Here is a 6,000-nt window from a genome sequence, read left to right as displayed (position 1 = left end):
AGAGAAGTGACAGTACGTTTTTCGATGTGGGATAGTGTTAAAACTTTCGAATTCTGATTCAATTGTTTAATTAATATTTCAATATTATATATTAGACACAACAATTGATGTTACAAACAAATGTTGAGTATACAATCAAGTGACACAAGAACAGAGTTTGGAAGAAGGCAGTGTTCCAACTGGGAAAAATGTCTGTAGAGTATTTCTCCTTGTTACATGGACATTGATTAAATTGATTTACATCAAGAACCAGCTTAATCCACCAACAGTTTGCATTGGACGAGGCAGTAAAGAATCAACTCGTCTTCGGTGAAAACATATCACCTGACGGGAACTTCTGTCCCTAAGGTCCTGAATTCAATCCCACCAAATCTAGGATATCTAAATGATCATGCCGCATTCACAAAGCTTGAAGTAATGTAAATACGATCCTAGGATATAACCTAGCTTTTTAGGACGACTAAACAAACTATGATACATTAAACGTTGTAAGAAAGAGGGATTGAAAATCTCAATGTCTGAGGGAAGTTTTAAACAGGGTGCGTGAAGTTGCTCCAAAAATCCATTTAACTTCGCAATTCCTATTTCGTTTAGCGTTTTACTGTCTTAAATAAGGAAATACATATCTAGCTTGCTAAGAAATCCGTTTGTTTCGTTGCCTTCAACTGATTTACAGTAGCCTATGCTTCTTTTTTGAGCTAAACTATTTTTAGTTTGTTGCAGTAGGTAGGTTGTTTTCTGTAAATATGTACTGTGTTATTTTGTAGATCCAGCCTGATGACGGGGTCAGATTTCATATACCGAAAGGATGTTCTTCTTCTTCTTTAACATATAATTGATTGATCAAAAATTATACTTTAAAACAATGGTTTGATCATATGTGTACTGGAACTGGACTGAAATATAAAATCCGAACCCTTATATATTCAATTTTCCCCATATCTTTTACCAATCCTACTAACCGTATAGCATGTTACCACTGTGTTATTTTGTAGATCCAGCCTGATGACGGGGTCAGATTTCATATACCGAAAGACCGTCAAACTTCTTTAAAACATATAATTAATTGATCAAAAATTATACTTTAAAACAATGGTTTGATCATATGTGTACTGGAACTGGACTGAAATACAAAATCCGAACCCTTATACATTTTCCCCATATCTTTTGCCAATCTAACCAATCGTATAGCATGTTACACAGATGCCAAAGCAGGACAGCATCCTCATCTGCCATGTAGCCCCGCCTACGAAGGTGTGAGCCGGGCCAAAAGAAAGTGAAGCAAACTTTCACTCAACGTTGTCAGTTGCCGCCGCGCCGCGCCACAGTGCAGTTACCGTCAGTGATAGTGTAGTGGTGTGCCAGTGATAAGGATCATGATAAGGGATACGCCCTTCATTCAAAGGTAGGCGTAATACACGCACCCTTACATTACTCCTTTTTAAATTTAATGTTAAATATTTTAAATCCTTGCAGTATAATTTTGTCCACATTGATTTCAAGTTTGAAAACTTTTAAGACACTGATTGATTTGTGTGACACATTTTTTTACCAAATGGATTTTTGAAGAGCTCGAGTTGTGTTTATAAGTTCCTTAAGTCCTACTGCATGAAAATAGCACTATTGGTATGAAACAGGAGTTTAAATTATCTTGGTAATAATACTATTCTGTAATAAAACTTTACTAAGCTGGAATGTGTAATTGGCTTGTTTTTGTGTGTGAATATTAGAGTATAATATTACATTTCAATTTCATTATATACGCCGAAAGTGGTTAAGTAAATTAATTTTTATCTAGTTGTCTTGAACAAAAGGTTTGTGTAACTACACAAATTACTACTGTATTCATATGTTGTTTTATACGGTTATATTTAATTACTGTGTATTGCTTCACCAATAAATGTGGCTTAGTTGTTATTTTTATCGTTCACAGTTTTCCGTAGTCCATGTACTAGAATTGAACATCAAAAAGTATTTACATATCTGAGTCACTAATTGTAAACACCCTTAAAGTTAGTACAGTTCCTTCAAATATTGACATCCTACAAAACCATAATCACATTTTGGGTGTGAATTAATAAGCTTGTTGAATCAGATTTATCAATAAAACTTTAGGGAGACTGTTAAAAACAAAAACAAAAATAAAATGTTAACGCAAAATTGTTTTTTCAGAGTCAGGATTACACCCTTAATGGAAAAACAACTTAAAAGACACTTACAAAATCCATGGTCATCTTGTATTTTTTAGCTAAGACATTAACTACCAATTTGCCTAGTTTGACAAGCTTGACATCAATGACGTATATGACATATTAATTGACGTAATCTCCTTGGGTACAGTACTTTGTTTCCAAGAACGCGGTATGCAGGGCGGACGGTTGTCAGTTTTAATTTGATATTTAGATTTACTAAGGATTGCGCAGCTTGTGAAAGGTGATACCAGTGGTCATTGGTACACACAAGTCTTTCCAGCTGTTGGAATGAACGGGATTTATTTTTATCGAAGTTTTTAAACACTTTTTTAAACACAAAGTTGTTAAGTATCACTTAGGATTTATAGGATATAAAATTGTAGGTATAACTATATCATTATAGCATACATTGTAATAAGAGAAAATAAACGGTATCAGCATTCTGACACATACTTTCTCCCATAAGTTTGTCAACAACCATTATCATGTGTAAGCGGTGAGAGTAAATATACGGAAATGGGATTTGTACAATTTTGTTCAGAATTTAAAGGACAATAACATACTAAATTTTTATCAAAATCGTTCGGGCCATTTTCGGGAAGATCCAATTTTTCCGTTATTTTATGCGGTTTTAATGTAAAAAAAATTTAATTTTTAATGTAGATTTTTGCACATGTATATGAATGTATGTAACAACGTATAAATATATAATAGTACTATTTCAATTGTACAAAATAGAGCCCTAAATCTGTATGGGTTAACTATATTAACTATTATACCTTGAGGGGCAACGATTTACCCAGAGTGGTGTACTAAACCATAGATAAAAATAATTAAATATAGAATGTCAGCTGTGCTGTGGTTACCATAGGTTCTGGCGCACACTGCTGGGAGCGCCATGTACAGCTCGGCCAAAACTTCTGTGCGCGTGGACGGGTCGCTACTAGCCGAACTAAAACATACGGGCACCGGCTATTGGCAGTGCTGGGGGTAGTGGTGAGTGAGTAGCAAGACACAAATGTTTTCACAAAAGTACCCCCGCCAACTCCCTCGCCTACTCCGCCTAGACTCAACCAGATCTGGTCGCGCGCACAGAAACTTTGGCCGACCTGTAGTTAGGGCGTAAGCGCTACGTAACTACACGTTGCTCCCAGCGGTGTGCGCCAGAACCTATGGTGGCCATGGTAACCACAGCACGGCTGACAGTCTATATTTAATTCTATTTGTCTATGCTAAAACCCAGTATAACGTCATAGATTGTTGAACAGCTGATTGTTCGCACTAATAAGTTTCAAACGGTATAAAAATATTGTATTTCAAAAATACCTTTTTAATTAATATTTTTAGCATATTAATTGTTTCATAAATGTATACTTTTAAATCGTTCACATTCTTGACTGACTTACTGGCTGGACATACCATTGATTAACATTAAAGCGTTTTATACATGTAAATAAACCGAATAAAAAACACCTTTGTGAGTGAGTGGGTTACACCAAATATTATTCCAATAAAAACTTTACATAATTAAAACAATAGATAAAAGTATTATCAACAGCTTCTACAACGTGATGGCATGCCAAAAACTCTTTTGAATTTGTGTAATGCCTACAAAATAAGAAACTTTTACATTTACAATTTTTCAAATTTAACTCATATTTTTTGTAATACTCTAGAAGTGTGTAGAGTTCATAGCACAGTTATTCAAAAGATATTTAGAGACAAAACCCCCTAAAAGAAAAAAATCGAGGATCCCGCACAGTACTTAATTTTTTGGACTATTTTTGACCAACTTAATCCGTCTGAACTTTAAACAAATTCGATATACTTTTACAAAATCTGACCACATCAATCCTGATAATGAAGACCAAGTTTCGGAATTCACAGATGAGGATAAACCTATCGGTCACCTGACGCAATACTGTTTAGCATATTTCTAAATACGGATTAAGACAAGTCGGGTCCCAGAGCGCATCCTTGAGGAACGCCGTGTCTTGCGAAACGCAGCCGCTCTCGCAAAGCGTTAAAATCGAGTGACCCGGGGGTTAATTATCGCCATTTGCATTTATATAACTCTGTATTGTGTGGAATCGAACCCGTAGTGATGCAAGACAGACTAAGAGAGATTCCTAATTAGCTGTGTGTTTATTAGTGAAGTATTTTGCCTTTAGTATGTAACCCAAAGATAAAAGTTTTGACATTTAAATATCTGTGCTATTAGTCTGGCTCCAACACATGTTTTGGGATTTTAGAATAACATGTGATTTTGTATTATTTTTGTTTTGTTTGTGTAGTGTGTTCTTGTTGAAGAAATATAAAACTAACTCAATTATTTAGTGGTTTTACTCTCTCAAAGTATTCAATAAAGTTTTCCTTTTTTTCACTCTAAGTGTTCTTAATAACTAAATTTCAAACCTCAAAACACCTCAAGATTTATACAACTAAAAGATTTAAAGGTAGGTAAAATCTTTTTCTAAACACATTTCATTTAGTAGTACAATCTCATTTCTCTTATTCCTTCCTCTCTCTAATAATTTCATTAGGAGTATAGTTTTTCGAAGATTTTCCCATTTAGGATTTAAGCTATAACCGTAGATCTTATTGTAACACCTAGACAAAGGATGCTTTACTTTTTCGTTTTGATGTTCTCAGAGGCCATAAACGATATTCGTTAACATTTTTGTATATCGGTCCGTGAACACGTTTGGCCTAATTTGAGTAATTTAGATCCAATTTTGATGAAACTTTGCATGACCCATGAATGTGTGGAGCTGGATACACTTGATTAGGTTCATGATCGGGTGATGGGAACAAGTGTAATTTTTTTTATTTTACAAAAAAAAATTTAATTTTTACTCTAAAAAAAGGAAGTTCCCCTTTTCATTGCAGCCATCATGTCGTCAATTTTTATATCGAAGAATTGGTTACAATAAAATTTTATGGATAAAAAAATTATATTCAAAATTCCCAAACTGTGCTACCAACATTAAATCGAATTTCCTTTCATGTAACAGCATACATGTCCACGTTAACCCTAATGTTATATAAATGGGGAATAAATCTGACATGTTTAGGGAAGATCCAATCATGCTAATGGAAATTCGCTTAGCGCAGGTGTGCTGCGGCGGGGGATTTTACAACTTTATCCTCTGGTTTATGGAAACCAAAAAAAATCCCTTACCGGTACTGTCAATTCATCCCTTACACGATTTGCCATTTGTGACAACGCCATAAATACATTATTTAGACAAACGTTTGTTAAATGTTAAATGTCACGATGAGTTTTAGTTGTGTCGGAAGAGTTGTATTATTTAACATTGATGTCGTCTGTGTATTCATTGTCTTCATACCACTGTAATTAAACGTATACATAATTTAGATTTCAGAGCAATGCCGAAAATTTTTTTATCGGCGGTTTATTATTATTTCATCCAACAAAACTCCATAAACTTGATATTGATGCATACAATACAACTTTTAACGAAAGCGTTCATACTATCGATGCACAAGCCTCGTCATAAATACCCAAATAGTTACGTGCGACTTGACTTTCTGTGCTTTCCACCAACAACGCAGTGTTAACTGGTCTGACGGTGTTTGGGTCTCAAATGTCAACCCGTTTCATGCACCAATACGTCACCAAAAGCGGTTCAAGGAAATGTGGACTTGTCGTGAAACTGCAGGCATAAGTTATACCCTCAATACATTATAGTCTGTATTATGGAAGCTGGCTCCTGTACTTGCGTCTACCTGGGAACTGGATATGGCCTCAAACCATTGGCCGGTCCCCAGGTAGACACTGAGGAGA

At 35.0% G+C, this 6,000-nt stretch overlaps 1 protein-coding gene across 1 annotated transcript in view; it reads left to right on the top strand.

Annotated features, from left to right (window-relative positions):
* Nucleotides 1-1,312: 1,312 nt before the first annotated feature.
* Nucleotides 1,313-6,000, top strand: part of LOC129001937 (dual oxidase maturation factor 1) — a 99,950-nt gene continuing 95,262 nt past the window's right edge. Inside the window, exon 1 of the mRNA XM_054429377.1 lies at nt 1,313-1,405. The gene's annotated coding sequence lies outside the window, so the exon portion shown is untranslated. The remainder of the gene's footprint in view (nt 1,406-6,000) is intronic.

This window comes from Macrosteles quadrilineatus, unplaced genomic scaffold, assembly GCF_028750875.1.
Source record: "Macrosteles quadrilineatus isolate MER2022 unplaced genomic scaffold, UCM_ALF_1.0 Scaffold_9__3_contigs__length_116548681, whole genome shotgun sequence".
Lineage (NCBI taxonomy): Eukaryota > Metazoa > Arthropoda > Insecta > Hemiptera > Cicadellidae > Macrosteles > Macrosteles quadrilineatus.
This window is presented reverse-complemented; position numbering and strand designations above follow the sequence as displayed.